Source organism: Dendropsophus ebraccatus, chromosome 12 (genome assembly GCF_027789765.1).
Source record: "Dendropsophus ebraccatus isolate aDenEbr1 chromosome 12, aDenEbr1.pat, whole genome shotgun sequence".
Lineage (NCBI taxonomy): Eukaryota > Metazoa > Chordata > Amphibia > Anura > Hylidae > Dendropsophus > Dendropsophus ebraccatus.
In genome coordinates this window covers 72,593,732-72,617,436 of record NC_091465.1, presented here as the reverse complement: position 1 = coordinate 72,617,436, position 23,705 = coordinate 72,593,732, and the positions used below count along the sequence as shown (strand labels likewise).

The following is a 23,705-nucleotide window of genomic DNA, read 5'->3' as shown; positions in this document are numbered from 1 at the left end:
GGCGGGGAGGGGGTGTGGTCTCCTACCATGCCTGATTTACCATGACTTATGCCTGCTCATAGGCTCATGGCAGAGTTCTACACCTGCTCAGACGCAGGCATAGATTTCCACGCCTGTTGCGCGACAGGTGCGGGTCAGGCCAGGTTCATTAAGATGTGTACGCAATTCATACACCAGCCTTCATACTTTGTGTTCTTTTTTTTTTTATAACTTATAGTTTATTAAGTTTTTCACAGGTTTTTACAAAGAATATATACATATGTCCAGTGTAACAACATTAGTACATACAAAAAGTAAGCAGTGCCAAATGAGTATACCATCATTAGAGCATCAGTAGGCCTAGATCTACTATAAACCTCGGGACCTTCTAGTAAACCTACTGCATTGCCAGTAGGGATGGGGGTAGACACTGGACGTACAGGGTAACGGGAATGGGAGAGAGGCTGGTATGAGAGGAGAGAGAGGAGGAAAGGAGGGCGTCAATTGAGAAGGCTAGGGTGGGGTTGGGGCAAGAGAAATAGGAAAGACTTGGATAATACGGGAGAGGGAGGGAGGAAAGAAGAGGGAGGAAAGGGGAAACGAAGGGGGGGGGGGGGAAACAGATAAGTTAATAAGAGAAACTAAAAACCAGGGGGGGAGGGGGGAAGAAGTGGGGAATAGAAGGGGGTCATGCATCCGTGCATAAGTTTGTAACGTGATGCTCAAATGCGACATATTGGCACAGACCTGTGCCACAGCTCTATTGTACACCATTGGACAATTGTCATCCCTGTACTATTCAAGTTAGACATGGTAAGCAAACCATTCAACAATGTAAACAAACAAAGCAACAAACAAGAAAACAAGTAAACAAATAAGGAGGTAATTAAGTGAGGGTGGTACTGGAAACAAAGAGTCGGAACATGCTTCGCTTCAACAGAAGATTAGCATAAGATTAGCATAATCTGGTATATTGGTATAATCTGGCATATTGGTAAGTTATGACCTTTCACTATGATCATATATCAGTCATCAATGGACCTAAATGTTCTCCATTTATCCCATATTTTGAGAAAGGATCCTAGGTTATTTGTTTTAACACTGATCATACGCTCCATATTGTAATTATAATGTACGCCATTCAGGATTTCAGGCATGGGCGGTAGAGCTGCACTTCTCCACTTTTGGGCTACTTTGTTCTTAGCCGTTGTAAGTATATGGATCACTATCGTAGTATCCGCCCTATCTAGTGAGTCAAGACGCATATGGAGTAACGCTACTTCTGGTCCCCAGGGTATAGGAAATTGCAGGATTTTAATTATGATATCATAGATCTGGGACCAAAATTGCTTGATCAGAGGGCACCTCCACCACACATGGAGAAAGGAGCCAACATCCGCGTTGCATCTCCAGCAAGTGGAGGAACATGTAGGGAACATTTTAGAAAGACGATAGGGCGTCAGATACCATCTGTATAGGATCTTGCGGGATGTTTCAACATGGTTAATGCAATGTGATGCAGTGTAACTGCTGGCAAAGGAGTGAAGCCATTGCTCCTGAGTAAAGCTCTGGTCTAATTCCTTCTCCCATTTAGTCTGGAAGGGCAACTCATGCCCAGAAGGAGTTAAAGCTACATATGCCCTGGCTATACCGTGCGCTGGTTGGGATGAATTATAGAAAAAATTCTCATATATTGATTGGGGTGATGGGGACTCCAACCTTAGTGAGGCAGCTAAGTGGCGAACTTGCAAGTACTTGAAGAAGTCCTTGTTGGAGATTCCATACTGGTCTACCAAGTGGCTAAATTGGTGCAATCCCTGAGGGCCGTACAAATCTCCAAGTGTTAATATCCCTCTCGATTTCCACTCGCTAAGGTTGGAGTCGGGGATTTGGTGTTGGATCATATCCATTGGTAGATCCAAGAAGCGGGTAGGGAGAACATGTGGGGAAGTCGCTATCGTTCTCCATACATGAAATGCGGCTTTTAGTGTCGGGAGGGTAAGTGAGGGGGGAGGGGATAGGCCTGGAAGCCTGGAGCTCCACAGTGCTATCTGAGGGTTTTCAGTCTGCAATATCGCTATTTCGGCCTCTACCCATTGTTTGGTCAAATCTTTGGCCCATATGCTTTGGATCTGGTCCAGGATAGATGCATAGTAGTAGCGTATTACATGGGGGCATCCCAGACCCCCCAGGTGAACGGGGAGGCATAAGATTTGTTCTGATACCCTAGCTCTTTGGTTTTTCCAAATAAAGCTCATCAATAATTTTTGTAGTTGTTTAAGGCGGTAAATGGGAAATGTGATGGGTAGGTTTCTAAAATAGTAGAGAATTTTGGGAACTAACATCATCTTAGTGACTGAAATGCGACCTATCCATGATATAGGTAAGTGGGAAAAAGATGCTATGTCATTGCTAATTGTTGTGGTCAATAAGTTCAGGTTAGTTATAGCTAGTTTGGACGTGGGGAATGTAAGAGTGATGCCCAAATAGGGGACACTACCATCCGACCAAGGGAATGGGAATTGGCGTTGTAACGATTGGCGCAGCTCATCAGACACGCCCATATTTAAGATCAAGGACTTCGTAGAATTTACTTTGTAATAGCTGAGGGACCCAAATTCACCCAAGATATCCATAACACCCACTAGAGAAACCTCTGGGTTAGTCACACATAAGATCACGTCATCCGCAAAGAGACCTATGCGGTGTTCCTTGGGTCCAATGGTAACTCCAGTTATCACCTGGGATTCTCTGATGCACTGCGCCAATGGCTCCATCACAAGGGCAAATATTAATGGGGACAGGGCACACCCTTGCCGTGTCCCATTAGTTATTTGGAAGTTACGTGACAGGGTGCCCGAAGAATAGACCCGAGCAGATGGTAAAGTATATAAGGCCATAATAGCTTTATGGATGTCCCCTGTTAAGCCAAATTTATGTAGAACTAGGCCCAGGTACCCCCAATGGACCCGATCGAACGCCTTCTCCGCGTCAAGAGTAAGAAGCAGAGAAGGCGTTCGCCGGCTCTCCACTACAGCCATAATATCCAGGAACCGTCTAGTTCCATCAAGGGTCTGTCTGCCCTTGACGAACCCCACTTGGTCATTGTGTAGCAGGTGAGGTAGGATGTCAACAAGTCTCCCGGCCAAGATCTTGGCATATAATTTAAGGTCCGTGTTGAGTAAGGAAATAGGCCTAAAATTACCAGGTACATCCGGGGTCTTTCCTGGCTTCGGTAGGGTGATTATTAGCGCAGATAACATCTCCGGCGGGAAAAATCCCGACTGAGCTGCTGCGTTGAATATTCTAACAAGATATGGGGAGAGAGTATCTACATGAAGTTTGTAGTACTCGTTGGTGAGGCCATCTGGTCCGGGAGACTTGTTGGGTTTCAGGGTTTTCACAGCGGCTTTAACTTCAGCCATTGTGAAAGGCGAGGATAATGACCCAAGTTGGTCCGATGTCACCGATGGGAGATTAATACTATTTAGGAACTTTTGGATATGGGACTCTAATGGTTGAGAGGTATTGATATCATTTTGCAAGTTATACAAAGAGGTGTAGTAGGAGGCCATCTCATCCGCTATGCCTTTGGGATCTACCACTTTCACTCGGTTCTTATCATACAGGAAGGGAATGCGGGATTTTAGTTCCTTAGCTCGAACTTGTTTGGCCAACACCGCCCCAGCTCTATTACCTTGCCAATAGTACTTAAGCTTTAGTTTATTCAGGGCATGCTCATGTTTATGGGCCTGCAGGGAATGCAATTTAGCTGTTAGTGAGGAGATTTTTTGGGCCCTGTTCTGGTCAAAGTGGGACTTATTCAGTCTGTGGAGATCTGACAGCTCCAGTAGGATGGCAGACAGTTCAGCTGCATGCTGTTTTTTAAAATGAGCAGATTGTTTAATGAAATGGCCTCGGAGAGTAGCCTTATGGGCACACCATACTGTAAAGTCCGATGTAAGGCCATTATCATTAAATGAAAAGTATTCGTGTAATGCTGTATTGGTATCTGGTGCATACTTTGAATGGGTCAGGATGAAATTGTTTAGCCGCCACACGGTATCATAGGAGTGGGGGTGGAGTTCACTAACCTCCATGACGATCGGTGAGTGGTCTGACCAAGAAAGAGCTCCAATAGAGGTATGGAGAATGCGAGGTAGGAGGCTTTTGTCTGTCAGGAAGAAATCCAATCTCGTATATATTCTGTGGGGATTAGAGAAAAAGGTAAAATCACGTTCACTAGGGTGTTGCACCCTCCAGGGGTCTATCAGGTTAAATGAGGAGATGGTTTTGGCTAAGGGGGTAGGCTCACCGACCGTCACGGAGGAGGTGGAGTCCAGCGAAGGCCAAATGGTGAGATTGAAATCACCCACTACAATTAGGGGGCCCTGCTGGATAGAAGTGGCCGTATTCAGAACATGTTTGATAAATCCGTGTTGCCGTCTGTTAGGGGCATAGAGAGAGGCCAGGGTGTAGGGTTGATTATTAAGTGTACCCACAAGGATAACAAAACGCCCCTTGTCATCAATAACTTCTTTTTGGATTGTCACTGCGACGGTATTGCGTATTAGGATAGAGACCCCACCTTTTTTGCCAACAGCTGGTGCTGAGCGAATGAATGGGAATTCCTTATATTTTAATCTAAATAGGTCAGTTTGGTTGAGATGAGTCTCCTGGATGCAGCAAATATCTGCTCTCAGGGACTTGAGTTCCTTCCATAGAAGAGAACGTTTATAGGGTGAATTTAACCCTTTCACGTTAAGGGAGATTATACGAATTCCCATGGTAGTGAGTAATGGGCCTCTTTAGATAGACTGTTATGTCCTGGCAAAAAGGTGCGATCTCCGTCATAACCACCAATAGCCGAATGTAATGCATTAATATACATAGTAAATGTGTAAGGTACCACCCGAACTAAAACAACTAAGAGTTCTACAGTATGAGAACCAAACGTGAACAAACAGAAAACAGTAAGTAAAAGTAGAATAAATGGGATAGAGAGTCCCATTTGAAAGGGGATCCGAATACAAGAAATATCAGACATAAGCATGTCAACCAGCCTATCTAGTAATAACAAAACAGTAATTGAGGCAACTAGATCGGGTAATATGGGTCAACAGAAGAGATACCCTTGTAATATTTCTATACAGTAATACTACCGCTACAAACTATGGCTTCAAGCAGGGGAGTCTCTGGTAGGACGTCGTTTGGACCTGCCCACGGTAGACCATTCAGGTGAGATTGATCGTGGGGGCGAGCGCTTTCCTCTGCGACTTTCGATGTCTTCGGCTCGCAGATCCCATTCTTTGCAGAGCCTAAGGCCTTCTTGTGGCGAATTTACCACTATCTTGGTACCATTCCGAGCAATTAGCAATTTGACGGGGAATCCCCATCTATACTGGACGTTGTTGTCCCTAAAAATTTTGGTGCATACAGCAAACTCCCTTCTACGGGCCAGCGTTGCCGCGGACAGGTCAGCAAAGATGGAAATCTGTGCAAATCGGTCTGGGAGATCCGGTTGGCGACGAGATGCCTCCACTATCTGTTCTTTGATGTGAAAAAAGTGCACTCGTAGTATAGTATCTCTTGGGGCAGAGGCAGGGACTGTTTTGGGCTTAGGAAGCCTGTGGACTCTGTCCAGAATCAAGTCAGCCTCGGAAGCATTGGGGAGAAGGGCAGAGAAATAATCCACCACGAATTCTTTTAGCTGCTCTGGCTTAACTGTCTCCGGGATGCCTCTGAGACGGAGGTTATTACGCCTCGATCTATCCTCAACATCAGCAAGTTTGAGGCGTAAAGTAGTAACCTCATCTTTCAGGTTATGAGTGACGTCCACTAGTTCATTGTGGGCAGCAGTCAGCTCGGCCATTTTAGATTCTATGTGAGTGGTACGTCCCCCTATATCATCTACGTCCTTCTGGACTTTGGAAACAGCTTGTGATATATCCTCCCGTATAGACAGTTTAAGATCATGTAACAGTAGTTTCATTACAGACTCTGTAATTGGTGGGTCTGAGGTTGTAGGGAGAGAGAGAGTTCCACATGCGGCACTTGAGCTATATTGTGTGGGTGTCAGAACAGACTCAGTAATATGGCTCGTTTTCCATGAGAGCGGTGTAGGTGGCAGGGAAGGTGCATCTGCCCCCAACAGGCTGTCAGCGGTGTGAGCAGGAGAGGCTTGCTGCTGATGGTTAGCGGCCGCCATGTTTTGTGGTTGTACGCTGTCCTGCGAGCTAGAACTCGGGGAATAGGCCAGTACAAACAGCGGGGTGTTGTCAAGCAGGTCACCCGTTACCTCAGAGGAGGGAGAAGCCGGTGGTCTCCGCTGTCCCGCATCGGGCTGCAGCTCCGGCAGGTTCACGGAGGACACAGCCGCTCCTTTCAGCTCCCGCGCGGCGCCATCTTGGTGCTTCCCGTCAGCGGGAATAAACGCTTCTAGCCTCTGCGGACTCTTTCTTCTCCGTGTTTTGCCCATCTCAGCAGAAGAAGTGGGGTGTCCGGTACCAGTGTACCCCAAAATTGTGCCTCAAAAGTCGGTATGTGCCGCGAATTAGGCTGTTGCTAGCAGGAGGTCAGAGCTCACACGTCTTCCCTCATGAGCAGCAGGACACGCCCCCCCCATACTTTGTGTTCTTATTTCTTTTATGTGCATTAAATTTTTAGTCTTTACACTTTACTGAAGACTCTTTACCTGTTTTTTCTATCGCGCTCACACTTGTGGATTCTTGCCACACAAATGGAGAAGTGCAGAATAGCATCTAGCAAAGCAGCGGGGAGCTGTCACTGCGGCATCCCCCCGAAGAGGCCGGTCAGAGCTATAACCTGTCACTCTGCACAATATAGAAAGTAGGTTAGTGCGGTTTGGCAGGTTGCAGCTGTGACCGGCCTCTTCAGGGAGATACCGGAGTGTCAGCTCCTCTGGGCTGCTGCATAAGGGCTTACAAACCGCAGATTTTTTTTTTATAGATTTAGTTTTATATTGGTCACCCTGATGCTGCGTTTACACAGAACGATTATCGTTCAAATTTTCACAATAAGGATCGCATTCGAGCGATAATCGTTCCGTGTAAACGCAGCAAGCGACAAGCGAGAAATCGGTCAATTTGATCTTTCAACATGTTCTCAAATCGTCGTTCGCTAAAAAATCGCAGATCGCTTCGTGTAAACGGTCTTTCAAAGATTCACCCTATGTGTGAGATGGGCTTAAGCGATCTTAAAAACGATCGCAATAACGATTTTTCTTACAAATTTTCTTACGATTTTTCTAACAATTTATTCGTCTCAACGCTGATCGTTATAAAAACCAAATTGTTGCGTCAAAATCGTTAAACGATCGATTGGGGCGAATTATCGCTTCATGTAAACGCAGCATTAACCTCATGTCATAATATTAATATTATTATAATATTAAGACTCATGTACATTGCAGATATCTGTGCAGCCTGTATAGCAGTGCATTGTCATTCAAACTGAGTATCCTCTTATAGATAGTCTCCATCAATATGTTATGCAGACTAATACAGCATGTGCAATGTCCCACTGGGATCCTCACAGAGCCTGTGGTTGGGTGTTGTCTGACCAGTGCTTTGCACATATGTGCTTTGGATGTTTATGTTTTATACAAGATTTCACCATTTCCATGAGCACTCCCCCTTCTGCTGGGATTATTTGGGATTAGAGACCTGTAAATTGCCGCCACTGCCTGTTGGTACTGTTTATCTCTAAAAGTGGAGGTGAACAGAATAGAGAGAAAATGGCTGCCTCTTTCAGAGGGTCCATGCTTTGCCTAAAAGGAAAATCTAAGCTTCTTTCTTATTTCTGACCAACCATATAGTTATTGCCATTTGTCCACTGTGTAGTGTCCTTAATATGTGCAAAGGGCAGCAAGGTCTTAAACATCATTAGCATTAGCCATTGCTCCTTAGACCAGGACTATATTCGTGATGTAACCCCTTCCTCACTGGTCCCGCTGCAGTTCTACTATATACACAATGCTGTTGTTTCTCCCTCTACACAATACACAATGGTCCACAGCACAGGAGAAAGTGCACACCTCACTGGACTAGACCCAGCGTCCAATCTAATCCAAAAAGCTGAGACAGCGCTTCAGTAAAAAAGGGGGTGACTATTTAATACCAGTTTTTTTTTTCTCCGACGTGTTTCCCCCTCCCTTTAGTCTGCAGGTTTGTCATTATCAGCATCAGCAGTGATTATTATAACCCTCTTCCTTGCTGGGCTTCTGCTCATTTCCTTTATGCTTGCACAGCATTTTGCAGAAACAGTGCATCAATAACCCCCTTCTATGTTACTGTGTAAAAAAAAAACAGCAACCCTTTCTCCAAAATCATGTCATGGCACAGAGTGGAGTAGATGATGGTGTTGCACTATTTGCCAAGGGAAATAAGGAAAGGAAGTCCTATATGTGCAGTGCTGGTAAACAAATGAATTCTGGTCCAGATCCCTGAAATAGCTGTGCACCCTTGAACCCACTTAAAGAGAACCTGTCACCCCCCGTGCCGGGGTGAAAGGCTCCCGACCCCCCGCTAGAGCCCCCTATACTTACCTGATCGCGCCTGGTCCAGCTTCTTGATCCGGTCCGGTGACGGAGATTTTAGCGCCCGAAGCCCGGCACGCGCGCTCCTGAGATGAGTCCGACGCTCATAATGAATGGAGCGTCGGTCTCACCATTCATTCTCTATGGGCATCAGACTCATCTCAGGAGCGCGTGCGCCGGGCTTCAGGCGCTGAAATCTCAGTCACCGGACCGGATCAAGAAGCTGGACCCAGCGCAATCAGGTAAGTATAGGGGGCTTTAGCGGGGGGTCGGAAGCCTGTTACCCCGGCACCGGGGGTGACATGTCCTCTTTAAAGGGTGTTAAGAACAGCAGGAAAAACATCAAGAACACCTTGTCACCCCTCTGCAGAGTTAAAGGGGTTATCTAGGCTTAGAAAACCATGAATGTTTTTTTTTTTCTCTACAGAAACAGCATTACACTTGACCTCAATTGGTGTTTGCAGCTCAGTTCCTTTGAAGTGAATTGAGCTAAACTGCAATACCACACACAACCTGAGGACAGGGGTGGTGTTGTTTTTGCAAAAAAATAGCTGTCCTTTTTAAAATCCTGAATAATCCCTTTAACGTAACAAAACATGTAAAAAAAAAAATTTAAACTTTTGGAAAATACAAGTACATTAGAATGTTATCTTTATCGCATATTAACTAAAATGCTCATTACCAAGCCATGTTGGATTATTAGGGAAAGCTTAAAGAGACTGTGTCAGTAGGTTTTTGCTGTCCTATCTCAGAGTAGCATAAACCAGTGACAGAGAAGCTGAACAGAATGATGTATCACTTACATTGTTCTGTGCAGCTGATCCGGAGATATCCTATTGAAAAACATGGACAATAAGTAGTCCTCTCCATTATGTGCATGAGCCCAGTAGTCCTTGATATTCATGAGAAGCAGAAAACTCCACCCACCAGCTGCTGATTGGCAGTCACCTATCCATGCTGTGTATAGATAGTCAGCTGTCAATCAGCAGCTGGAAGGAGGGGGAGGGGCATGGCAAGAATCCTATTCTCCTGCATATTAGGAGAACGGCTGAACAGAATAATACAAGTAATACCGACCGATCTGTTCAGCATTTCTGTCACTAGTTTATGCTGGCCTTATTTGATAACAGATTCCCTTTAAAGTAAATGTCCAGTTTACTCATATAAATATTTTCTTAGTGACTCTTTGCTTAATGCCTCATCCCTGCCTTTGTTTCTTCTTCTCTACTGTATAAATGACAAGCAGCTAAACCACTAAAGAGGTAGTTGCCACTAATAAACATAGAGCGGAGCCTAGAGACCTGCTCTAAATAGAAGGACATGAGTAACGGGTTGTCATCACTGACGAGCACGTCTATCTTCTTGAGATTAGAAAATGAAAGTATACTTCTCTTTCTTGAGAACCGCAGCACAACTACTTTGCTTAGTTCTCGTTTACAGTAAATGACCCCAAAAGCCTCGCTATCTGTGAATCAACCTGCAGTCTTCCTGTCTGAGAGCTGTTCATCGCACCATTGCGTGTATTCTCAAGAACAAGCCTGAGGTGAAAGAAACAAAACACTTAGCAGGGAGAACGTAAAACATTCAGAGAACTATCCCATCATGCTTCAGTTTCATAGTGCAGGTATGGTCCTATTACATGGGCCGATTACTGGCAGGCAGGAACACTCACTGCTAATAGTCGACCCATGTAAAAGAGCCAGTGATCACCTGATAAAAAAGAAGGTTTATCGGGGGTCTGCTGATCGCAACTTTTGCACCAGCATAAGGCTAAGTTCACACAACATATTTTTACATTTAATAACGGCTGTTGTTGTTACATTAAATAGTGGCAGCACAAAAAAATCACAGTGCAGACAATGTAAAGTGCAGCTCCGGACGGACTTTACATTGTTAGCTATGGTGAATTAGAACGCTAGCACACCCGAATGCGCCCACATTCCAATTAAAAAGAAAGTAAGTTCATCCGGCAGGTACTGCAATACTGGTCAGGATGAACTTTACTGACAGCGGCCGTTCTGTGACACGGCCATGTCATACATAGTGTGAACCCCGCCTTAAAGGGGTTATCCAGCGTTACAAAAATATGGCCACTTTCTTCCAGAGACAGTACCACTCTTGTCTCCAGTTTGGGTGCAGGTTTTGTAACTCAATTCCATTGAAGTGTATGGGGCTTAATTGCAAACCGCACCTGCAGGGGCAGATTAACTTTACCATAAGCCCCAAGATGTTCACCCCCCCTCCCCCCCATTGTAACTTTAGCAGCACAAGCATGGTGTTTATAGTACAGGATAGATAATATCATAATAGCCTAATTTGTGCAAAATAACAGTAAAACAAAAACAACAGCAATTGTTTTGCTAATCAAGGGAGAATTGTAGCCAGGAGACAATACACCTCTAAAGTACAAGTCTGTTTGGGTGGCCATGGCGCCCCCCAGGAGTTTCATTCTATTTGATCCATGTGGTTTTTCATAAGATAACTGATACTATGTTTGTATGGCAGCATGTTATCATCCTTAATATGATAACTATGTAGGAGAAGGGTAGACGATAGCTGTAAGCCAAACACTGTGCACTAAGCAGTGATTTTATGGTCAGCCACCTCCTTTGACCTTTCTATAAACATACACATACTTGTATGGACAATCGAACAACTGCAATAACAGTGGTGCTAGAGTCTTTGTATGCCGTACACAAATGGCGCCCAATGGACTCCATTGATATTACTGAAGGCCACTGGGTTCCTGTAAAGGTGTCCAATATTATAGAATTTTTTAGCTTAATCTGTAATAGGGACTTTGTGAACATAACTTAAACTGTTGGTGGACACCCCAGAAAGCCGCTTATCTTGTGACAAAAGGTTTGGGCATGTTGAACTCAAAAATACTCAATCCCACATTGTTCCAACATCTACTGTAGATCGACAGCTGGGCTGCTCCCACAAATAATAGACTAAGGTCTCATGAACTTTCATCTAATCGGTTTTAGTTTCGTAATATGGAACTATCACTGTGAAGATGGCCAAAAGCCGTAATATTCAAAGGGATGTTTGTAGAAGGTGTGTATCCAGATAAAATCAGCCATCCTTAGAAGTCTCATTGAGCAATACAGCAGGATATGCAGTGGAGTAAAAGTTTATAACGCTAACACATTTTAGAGATATACTAGCCATACAACCATCCTTGCCGTTTACAAGATGAATATTCTGTCGTATAAAGGACATACGCTGTTATTTGGCAGCAACATTTTGGCAGTTTTTTGGCCAAAAAAAGACTTATCAAACTGGTGTAAAGTAGAATTGTCTTAGTTGCCCCTAGCAACCAATCAGATTCCACTTTTCATTTCTCACAGATTCTTTGAAAAATGAAAGATGGAATCTGATTGGTTGCTAGGGGCAACTAAGACAGCTCTACTTTACACCAGTTTGATACCACCCCCCCCACCCCCCATTGTGCGGTTGTGGCCATTAACTGTCTGACTATTATTGACCATCCTAGGAATCAGGAACTGATTATCTGATCAATAAAGTTTATACATCCTCTTGGGAATTAAAGGTAAAAAAAAAAAACACCAAGCCTGCACCAAGCCTACGACCAACCTTGCTTTACCGCTAAGGTTCTCCCAAAATTCTGAATGTGATACTCTATTTTCTTGTCCAGAAATTTACCATTTACTCACCAGTTACCAGCTAGACAGGACCAGTCTCTTTAAATTTGTAGGTAGAATTACAAAGAATTTCTTAGGGGACTGTAATGGGTCCTACATTAACCCCTCTCTAACCTAATGCCATTCATACGAGTCTCATATATGACCTATTTCTTCAAAGGTGCTCTTTAAATAAAATTCTAGTTATTCCACTGCCCCTTCACCTTTTCGTAGGTTTACTGCAGTTCTCTGTGCATTTTAGTTACACCCTGTCTAGCGTTTTACTTGGCCAAGCAAGCTAGCAATAATCATATGAAATCTTTATGTGTCAGAACTAGTTCACTCCTATCTAGCATGTAAAGCTCTGCTGCATATTAACACAATAGGTTACATTAGACCATATCTCCGTGTATTGCCACCTCCACAAGTCCTTGATTCAAGGCGCTGACCTGCAGGCTCAAAAGTCACAAATTATCTCGAAGTATCCCTAAAATAATAAGCAGCAAAGACAAATCTAACAATGAGTTAAGTCCATTGTCAGGAGTGGTGTAAAACAGTGCATTCTTTGCCGCCTCCTTCTCTTCTAGAGAGGATTATCTTCTGCGCTGCGTGTTTCTGCATGTTGTGTATTCAGAGGGACATTCTACACTGAGGTTCTGGAATAGAGGGATATTGAATTGCAATGGAGGTTATGAATGATTGGGGAAAACCTAGGAAGGCAACCAATAATTAAGATAAGTAGATAGCTCTATACTCTGGCATATATCACATCTTTTCCTGGCCTAACTGAGATTTTACGCCTTATTGTTCACTAATAGGTCATTTCCTCTATTTACAAAGAGTACTTATAATATAGGACTAGTCTAAAAGACCATAAAGAGCAGCTTATAGACAAGGGAGGCTACCTGTGCATGTATCTTAGGTGTTGGATGCCAATGTGAAATATGTGGATTGGGCTACAAACTGAAGGTAATTACGTATTTTAGGCTAAATACGTATTTTACGCTTTGCACCTGATAATCTGTACACGCTGAAATATACATTTTACTGTACGTTTGTTATTTGTTTGTGGATGTTCAGCAAACATGAACCAAACCGATCACGCTGTTCGGGATCCGAACCAAACATCGGGATGTTTGCTCATCACTAGATATGATTGTTTGGCATGGCCGAACGTTCATATGTTCTCTCTGGGAAGGGGAGCAGTAAGCTGCAGCCAGATTGCTATGGAGGTAGCCTATCTCTCCAAGAACAAAGGAGTCTGGCCAGACCCTTATCTTGAACTAAATCATCTGTCAGTGGAAGCAAACAGAAGTATAAAATGAATGGGGACCTTAAAGAGTTGCCCTATGTGAAGGAAAAGCCACTATGGTTCTCTATACTACAGCATTATGCAATGGAAGTTAAACCGACTTTTTTTGAGCATTATTGAGTTGATTTTTTAGCACCTTTTAACATATTCTTCCCACTTGCCAAGAAAGGTAAAAACATCTGCTATTTACAGTACATTGCTGGATTTCCGCTGAAAGCAAATTACTAAGAAACCCATTCATAGCATTTCCTCATTGCATCAGCAGTTCCAGTTATTTTATATGCTAATGCCTGAAGGATAACAATTACAGCATAGGAGAAGTTCAAGGGATTGTTCCAGGCTGCCATGTTGGCTTTGTACACTATTGTTTGATCAGTATTCAGTCTGTCGGTGGGCAAACATATTCAAAACTGCTGAAATTTCACCAGGTTATGTGTCGTCCATTGGTTATTCCTGCACCAGTATGTCAGATAACGGACATCATTTGTACCTTTATAGCTATAGCCAAGGGACAGCAAGATCTGGGTCAGCCTCGGGTTGGCATACTTACCTGCAGTCCCGATTCTGCCAGGATAATTCAGGGCTGTACTGGCCGCTTAGTCCAAACATAAATGTGTTGTGACTAGTGATGAGCGAGTACTAAAATGCTCGGGTGCTCGTTACTCGAGACGAATATCTCCCGATACTCGAGTGCTCGTTTCAAGTAACGAACCCCATTGAAGTCAAAGGAAAACTCGAGCATTTTTACAGGGGATCCAAATTCGGTAGAGGGAAGGTCGTGTGAAAATCTGTGAACCTCAGAAAATGATGTAAACACAACGGAAATGGATAGAAAACAGCAGGGGCAGCATGTATGGATGCCGCTGTGGCTGCCTAATGGCACCATTATGCCTAATTCTTGACAACAGCCTGGTTAAAACAGAGGTAGGCATATAAACCACCCAAAAACTCAGCCTGACACAGCATGGCAGTGAGAACACAGGGAACCATTAAAACAGAGGTAGCATATGAACCACCCCAAAATTTAGCCTGACACAGCATGGCAGTGAGGAAAGAGTGACCAAGGTAGAAGCGGTAGCCAGTGAGCCTCCCAAAAATTAAACCAGGCATAGCATGGCAGTGAGGACACAGAGAACCATTAAAAATTGAGTAAGGAAGCAAGTGAGCCTCCCAAAAAATTTGAGTGAGGCCAGGGGATGGGATTTATAGTGAACACGAACCTAGGTGCTGACAGCTAACTGGCTAGGCCAGCTGTCAGTCACCATCAAGGGTACACCTGATGCCGATCGACCGGGGATGGTAAGGCCCTGGCCGTGGCTACACAAAAAAAAAAAAGATAACACAGCTGGCTGGTTCCCGGGGACGCGATCAGCAGGCCACTGGAAACCAGTCCTGCTCCTCTGCAGAATTTGACTTTGACTGTAACATTCCCTGCACCTCTCCCCCCACCGCTGTTTTGATTTTGAATTTGACTTTGACTGTAGCAGTTGGAGTGACATTCCCTGCCCCTCTCCCACCCACCGCTGTTTTGATTTTGAATTTGACTTTGACTGTAGCAGTTGGAGTAACATTCCCTGCACCTCTCCCCCCCCCCCCCCACCGCTGTTTTGATTTTGAATTTGACTTTGACTGTAGCCGTTGGAGTAACATTCCCTGCACCTCTCCCCCCACCGCTGTTTTGATTTTGAATTTGACTTTGACTGTAGCCGTTGGAGTAACATTCCCTGCATCATGTGATGTTCATGGGACATGGCTATCTCAGCACAATACTCAACATAACTGCAGAACTGATGTCGCTCTGGCATCCTGGTTTTAATTCCTTGAGGATCTGGCAATTGTCTCATGCAAAGAGATCATCACCTGAGGTCCTGCCGTACTAATTATGTGCTGCCCAACAACTAGAATTGTTATTTGTTTCTTTAGTTTGAGCAGGGTCTGATTTTTTTTTTCCTTTTTCCTCTTTTGTTTTGTTATCATTTAATTCCAGCAGACAGACACAGGTCTGTATACTGACACACACTTAAGAACAGAATACTGACAAAGTTTACCACTCGGTTTAAAAATTGTAAGAAAAAAAGAGTGAGAGAGAGAGAGACAAACACAGAATTAGACAACAAAGATTGCATTGTTTATTGTAGCACTGTTTGGTAATAAGAAAATAAGAAATACAGAAATAAGAAAATTTACTCGTGGTCAGGTCCCACTAGTTTTTGGGAGGCTCTGGTATACAATCTGTTGGTGGCTGCACCTATACACTCTGTGACACCCCCTTTACACTGTGCAAGCAGTTGTGAACTTAAATATGGCTTGAGTAAGAAAGACAGAAATCTGGATATATACTAGTGGCCCCAATAGTTTTTAGGGGGCTGTGAGATACAATCTAGTAGTGGCTGCACCTTTACACTGTGGAAGCAGTAGTGAACTTAGATATGCCTTGTGTAAGAAATACAGAAATCAGAAAATATAGTAGAGGGCCCAATAAGATAGTACTGAGCACTTCTTAGGGGTCTGTATGCAACACCTAATGTCCCCTTTCTGCCAGCAGCCGGTCACCACAGTGTGCTGCTGAAATCGTGGTAGCAGCACTGCAAGTCCCAGCCAGCAGTCTGTAGTAATACAATTTAAAAACAATTTGAAGCCCTTACAAGGGCTGTTTGGTTGTTTCGCTAGTATTCCCTGCCTACTGGAACGCTTATTCCCTCCCTAACACTCTCCCTGACCAGCAGCAGCTCTGTCCCTGATCCCTTCCAGCACATGTCTGAAGGGAGCACTGCCGGCGCCGAGTTTTATATGGCAGGGTCATCTGATCTGGCCAACCAATCGCTGCTATCGACATGTATGGGTCCCACGTCATCGCAGGATGTACCAAAGAGTCTCCTGCATGTTTACTGGCTGAGAAATAGCGCCCAAACTTACAGGAAACGGATGATGAGATTTTCTCGAGTATTGCGAGATGCTCGTTCGAGTAACAAGTACCATCGAGTACCCTAATGCTCGATCGAGTACCGAGCTCGGACGAGCATGTTCGCTCATCACTAGTTGTGACTATCCCCGGGTATTTAGGCCCTTTTTGGGTGGCCTCAGGGCCGGCCTTAAAGGGGTACTCCAGCAAAATCTTTTTTTTTTTTTTCCAAATAAACTTCTATTTAAAAATCTCAAGTCTTCCAGTACCTATGAGCTGCAGTATGTGCTGCAGGAAGGTTTTTCTTTTCAGTCTCACAATGCTCTATGCTGCCACATCTGTCCATGTCAGAAACTGTCCAGAGAACCAGTAAGTCCCCTTAGAAATCCTCTCCTGTTCTGGACAGTTGCTGACATGGACAGAGGTGGCAGCAGAGAGCACTGTGTCAGACTGAGCCCCTGAGAGTTCCCTCCATGGCGCAAAGCTATTCCTCTTCTATTTTAGGGAACAGGACCAGAGCTGGGCTGTTTGGTATAAACACCGTGGCCTCTGACCAGTTCCATCACAACACATACTCCTCTCTGCTATGCCATGCAATAGTGTTGGTGCACTGATCAAGCTGTACTAAACATGGTATGTGGAGGCGTTACTGATGCATAACGTTTGCAAAGTCTTATGTGAAGAGAAATGAAACAGCAGCAACACAGAAGGGAATGGGTTACACTAAGCAATGAACTGCTGATGATGGTTATAATGATGAAAAACTAAAGGAAGGGGGAAGGGGAAATTACACAGTGAAAAAACAGCAGTAGTAACAACTGACCAGAATTGTATGGGTGGTAAAAGATAAGGGGTAAGCCTTGATTTACATTTCAGATCAATTTAGATCATCTCCATCATTTCTGTGTTTTTTTCCTAATCTAGCTGTTACTAGAGACAGATTTCCCCAAACAACAGGCAGTGAACAGCAGATTTTAGGGAAGGGAGACACCTAGTGAACAACACTTTATAGCCATTTTTCTTGGAGTCTACGAAGTCATTTCTGGTAAATGAAATCTTGTACAAATATTTTACTAGTTATATAAGCTACCACATGGACAGAAGGTGTTTGAAATGATAGCCACTAAACTTTAGAATTTTCATTTTTAGAATGTTGGTCACGATGGGTAACTGATAATTAGTGATGAGCGAATCCGTTCGTAAATGTTCTATGTGTGTATGAACACAATGGGTGGGATTTACAAAGGATACGCCAGAGGCTAACGCCAGGAAGAAGGTGCAGATTCGCCCCATCTCTCTGGCATACGCCTCCCGTACGCCTGGCTCGCCCGATGGGTGGGCTGGCAGAGTTTACGGGGGCGTGACAAGAAGGAGGTGCGGCCTCCTCCCTCGCCTTATTTATCATGATTTACGCCTGCCCGCAGAGGCAAATCATGGCGCAAATCTACACCTGCTGGAAGCAGGTGTAGATTTGTTACGCCAGGCGAGGATTCGGGCACCCAGCCGGATTCACTAAGAGCCGTATGCCTCTTAGTGATTCCGGCTGCGAAGAATGGGGCGGGGCTTAATATAAGACCGGCGTACTTGCATGCTGGTTAAATCCCCCTCAATTTGTTCAATGATCAGAATGGTTATAAAGATCATTTTCAAACATATTCAAACATGTGAACGTTTATTTCATGATGTACGCAACTGTGTAAGTTTCCTCCCACCAATTTGAAAAAGCCAATGAACGTTTGGGGAAGAAACTTTGCTCTGTTTGGATCAGTTCCTGACTCTGTGGCTCTATTGTGGAGACTGTCCTGTTCTGTGACTTCTCCTAGTCCTCGGTGTGGGCTGAGGTTGTCTCTGGCTTGTCCTCTCCTAAGAGGAGTCTAACAGTGCATTGTGCTTTGTATAGTCACTTGTAAAGAAATTGGTAACAGTGAGCTGTTACCCATGGGGGTACTGACTAATGCTAAGTTTACACAGACCCATAATTGGCCCGATCACACGATTAACGATTTCAAAGTAACGATTATTTTTTATAACGATCAGCGTTTAGACGGTACGATATATCGTAGGGAAAAATCGTTTTGCGATCGTTTTGCGATCACGCGCCCGCAGCCCGGCCCGCCCACAGTCCGCCCCCCGCTCATCCGCAGCCCGGCCCCACGGTCAACCGCAGCCCCCTGCGCCGCCCCGATCGCCACCCCCACCACTGCCGCTCCAATCGCTGCTGCTCCGATCGCCCCCCCCCCCCCGCTGCCGCTCCGATCGACACCCCCGCCACCGCCGCTCCGATCGCCACCCCCCCGCCGCTCGCCACCCCCCTCCTCCGCCGCCGCTCCGATCGCCCCGGCTGGCCCGGCCGCGAGCATACGTTACCTGCTCCGCGTAGCAGGTCTTCGACATCCCCGGCTCCGCTCTTCAATTTGAAATTCCCGGCTCCCCTCTTCAGCCAATCAGTGCACTGAAGAGCAGAACCGGGGATGTCGAAGACCTGCTACGCGCAGGTAACGTATGACCGCGGCAGGGGCGATCGGAGCGGCGGCGGGGGCGATCGGAGCGGTGGCGGGGGTGGCGATCAGAGCGGCGGCGGGGGTGGCGATCAGAACGGCGGCTGGGGTGGGGCGATGACTGTTTACACGGAACGATCGGCGAATTTTTTGCAAACGATGAACGACGATTTAAGAACATGTTAAAAGATCACAATGAACGATTTCTCGCTCGTCGTTCGATCGTTCGCCGCGTTTACACGCACGATTATCGTTCGAATTTGATCGTTATCGTGGAAAATTCGCCCGATAATCATTCCGTGTAAACGTTGTATACGACTGACTTAGGTACAGGGACCTGGCAGAGGGCCAGGGCCCAGATAGGACCACTGTGGAGAGCTATCTAGCATGTGTCCTTCCTCCACAACGTCCAGAACGAAAGACCCTTCACTTCCTGTCTCTGGTGTGACTCACTTCCTCCCCAGCGTGTATGGTGCTCTGTGAGTGGGTGAAAGAGTTTAACAGAAGAAGAAAGGAGGGCGATGATAGGAAAGAAGAAAGCAGAACTCCTACTGGTCTACAGATTCTTGTCACAAACAAAAACAATAACCCTTTGTAATCCTTCAGCTGTTCAGTTCCCACATACATATACATAATACAGGGATATCTAGTGACGAACTTTAGTACTACTTTCATCACCATAATAACACAATAAGTACAGACTTTTGCGAAGGGTGTATACAACTGCATCACCCCTAGTGGGACACCACATTAGAACATTGTGAAATTGTCAGTGTAGAAAGGGTGACAGAATCCAGTGTTTTAGCACTATAAGGATTCACTTCTTAACCCTGTAGTGACCAGGCGTCTATCATAGTCCATCCTGTCCATTATCTTCACAATGTATTTGAGTTCTCTGAGGCCAAAAGGGGAGGCTCGCTGGGACATCTTGACCTGCTGAGCTGACTGAACACTGCGGCCTAGCATTCCTCGTGCGTGTTGCGTGATACATGTATGCACGTCATTGCGTATATAGGCACGGGCGAAGAAGAGATACGCTTATGCTACGCACCTCGTAATTGCTTCGCTATTACATATTATACTCTTTGAATCTGATAATCTGTACACACTGAAACGTACACTTCTACTGTATGTTTGTTATTTGTTCATGAATGTTGGGCAACCTGCAACCACACAGCAGGTAAGTATGTTTTTTTTCCCCTTGGAGGGGATGCCTACATGGAGGATACTACTTTTTTTTTTTTGGGGGGGGGGGGGGGCGGGGGGTTGCCTGCACAGAGAGGTCTATTAGATATTAGATAGATGCACAGAGGGGAGTCTAACTTCTATATGAGGGCACAGAGGGCCCTAACTACTACTACATGGAAACAGAGGGAAATAATCACTATATTGAGGCACAGAAGGCCTAACTACGGATGCACAGAGAAGCTGAATTTCAATATGAAGGTACAGAGGGGTCTCACTACTATATGGGGGTGCACAGAAAGGGTCTGTCTTCTATATGGAGGAACAAGGGGGGATAAGCTATGTTAGGGTATAGATGGTGGCCTTTTTACTATATGAGATCACAGAGGGACCCTGTGAACTATATAAGGGCTAAAATTGGGTCTAAATACTACATAGAGGCATAAATTGGCTGCTCTCATATACCCTGTACACCAAGATTGTCAGGACTGCTTTCTCCTACATTTTGAGGTATTGTCATGTATTGTTTCTATGAATTAGTAAAGTAATTATTCCATTTAGTTATGTTGCACTAGTCTGGTTTTTTGGTATATAGATTATTTAGTATAGTTGCCTTAAACTGCATGGGACTATTCATTGTTATTACCCAGCAATTGTACTATACATTTACTCTATTAGTATTCCGGGTATCTGCTTCAGGTGTTGCCTATTTGGTCATTGACCATCAGCTATGGTGTAGTCCTCATGCTGCCCAATAGATATTAGACAGATAGATATGAGATAAAGAGATAGAACAAAGGATGGATGGCTACTTAGAAAACAAACACTGCGCCATGGCTTCCTCTATGTTGTTTGTGGTATTAAAACTCGGTTCCATTCTCTTTTACTGGAACTGAGCTGCACTACCACATCCCAGCTTTGGAGGATAGTGGCGCTGTTTCTGGAAAAAGGCAGCTATGTTTTTGCAATGCTGGATAACCCCTTTAATTTTTACATGGTTAGGCTGTGTTCACACTACGTATATTTCAGTCAGTATATGCATATTTCAGTCAGTATTGCAACCAAAACCAGGAGTGGCTTAAAAACACAGAAAGGATCTGTTCACACAATGTTGAAACTGAGTGGATGGCCGCCATATAACAGTAAATAACGCCCATTATTTCAATACAACAGCCGTTGTTTAAAATAACAGCAAATATTTGCCATTAAATGGCGGCCATCCACTCAATTTCAACATTGTGTGAACAGATCCTTTCTGTGTTTTTAAGCCACTCCTGGTTTTGGTTGCAATACTGACTGAAATATACGTAGTGTGAACGCAGCCTCATACTGTATATGCGAAAAATGTAGAAAGTCTTTTCCACTGTTCTCAGTCCTTGTTCACTATGAGTAATGTAATAGAAAATACCCTTTATTATTCGGAAAGCATTGTCATCTACTGAGGTTCCCTATGGGTAACATAATCGGTTGGGGGCCCACTCGCCCCCCCCCCCCAGGCTAAACCCCTATCTACGACCCTGATAAGGGGGGAAGCTTATAGACACAGACCATCAGGACGAGTGGTGTCTAAGTGTAACCATTCCAATTTAACTATCTTCCACAATGAAATGCAGCAGATGCCGCTGGCATGGTACAATACAGAGTGAAAAGTTTACACCTCCTTTCTCGTTCTGCGACCTTTACATTTGGAGAGATTTTTTTGCATGTGTGCCAGCTGCAGATATGTTACATTATGAGGCTGAAGGCACTTCTTGCCACCTTCAGCTCTTTTCCCACACGCAGGCAGGTACAGGGCCGGGCAGAGGTAAAGCCAGGACACGCTCATTATACAACCTTGACTTTATGTAAACAATGTGGTAAGGGAAGAAGGAGAGACTGGCATACAAGGAAGCAGTAATCCCTGCCAGGAAGAGAGCAAATGTGGAGAGAATGAAAGATGATATATAATAAAGCTGGATGAGATGGAGCTAGGTAAACACTTGTGCCGTCCATACACACCTGACTGGGCTTTATGGCGAGTCAAGAGGATGTCATTAATCACTAGTCAGACAGAAGGGCCTTGTGTGTCCAGCCAATGGGACTGAGATTGGGCCAATAGCCAAATCCCTAAAAAATTGTACTCCAACTCCAACATGTCCTACTGACTTACCATAAAACACATGGTGCTCCTCTACCCTGGGCAAAGAGTATGCCCCTGCATTGGCATACACTTCTAATAAGGGATTAAAGGGGTACTTCAGCATTTTTTTTTTCTTTCAACTGGTTTCAGCAAGTTATACTAATTTGTAAATTACTTCTATTTAAAAAACTCCAGTCTTCCAGTACTTTTAAGCCGCTGTATGTCCTGCAGGAAGTGGTATATTCTTTCCAGTCTGACAGGACGCTCTCTGCTGCCATAACAGGAACTGTCCAGAGCAGTAGAAAATCCCCATAGAAACCCTCTCCTGCTCTGGACAGTTCCTGACATGGACAGAGGTGGTAGCAGAGAGCACTGTGTCACACTGGAAAGAAAACACCACTTCCTGCAGAACATACGGCAGCTGATAAGTATGGGAAGACTTGAGATTTTTAAATAGAAGTAAATTACACATCTATATTACTTTATGAAACCAGTTGATTTGAAAGAAAAAGATTTTTTACTGGAGTACCCCTTTAACAAGGGATATGTGGCCAATAGCAAAACATTTAAATGGCCGATATGGAACGATAAAACAGTGAATGTTAGTGCGGCCCAGACTCTCGATTTGCGAAGCCTACTAAATGCACTGCAATATGAACACTGATTTTGCATTAGTTTGTAGCCGTGGACAGCCAAAGATCTGCAAATGTAAAAGGACCTTTAGTCAGAGACAGAATATATGGCAACACAGTGTCCTCCCATCTCACTTGCTATTTTTGTTGTATTTTTTCGGTACACTTTTCACCACCATATGGAAAAACACCACGTTTTTGAAAAAAAAAAGCATTATTTTTGTAAATCTCTGTCTTTAGGTAGATGTGCTCTTCATACTGATTTGTGAAGCCGCAAGTTAATATTTAGTTAAATGCTCTTCTCCTTTCTCACCATTTGGAGTCAGAGGGAATTTTCTGTGTCTGCCCCAATTCCCCGTGCCAGTTAAAAAAAAATAGGACATTATGATTTAAAGGGGAAGTACTCATTTTGTTCATTGTTCTGTTTACAGTATGCTTTCAGTAATCATGTAGTAAACTGTAACATATTTCTGCGAAGGAGAAAGGAGAAGTGCGAAATTAGGAGGTAAACTGGGCAGAATCGAAGGTTTGTAGCATAGGATTTTAGTCTGGCAGACTGGCCTGTCCATGTATTAGAATGGTTGTGTGGTGTCCCGCTGCTCCAGTCATTCTCTATGGGCGCTGTACTCATCTCCAACAGGCAGGCTTCCGGCGGGGATTTCTCTGTGGTAGGACAGAGTCCGGGACTGGGAGAGTTGATAAGTATAAGGGGCTGGACGGGCTTCACCCCGGCAGCCGGGGTAACAGGTCCCCTTTAAGTATCTCATCAAGTGTAAAGTATTGTATCAAGGCAAAGCTGTATTATCTACTGCCTACCTCAAGTATCTTCAGAGTAAACCAGATTATATTTATGCTAAAGAGACTCTGTGATTCC

At 44.5% G+C, this 23,705-nt stretch overlaps 1 protein-coding gene across 1 annotated transcript in view; it reads right to left on the bottom strand.

Moving 5' to 3' along the window:
* Positions 1–23,705, bottom strand: part of LOC138769814 (DNA damage-regulated autophagy modulator protein 1-like) — a 58,482-nt gene extending 34,777 nt beyond the window's left edge. The window contains exon 1 of the mRNA XM_069948503.1: positions 23,648–23,705. The gene's annotated coding sequence lies outside the window, so the exon portion shown is untranslated. The remainder of the gene's footprint in view (positions 1–23,647) is intronic.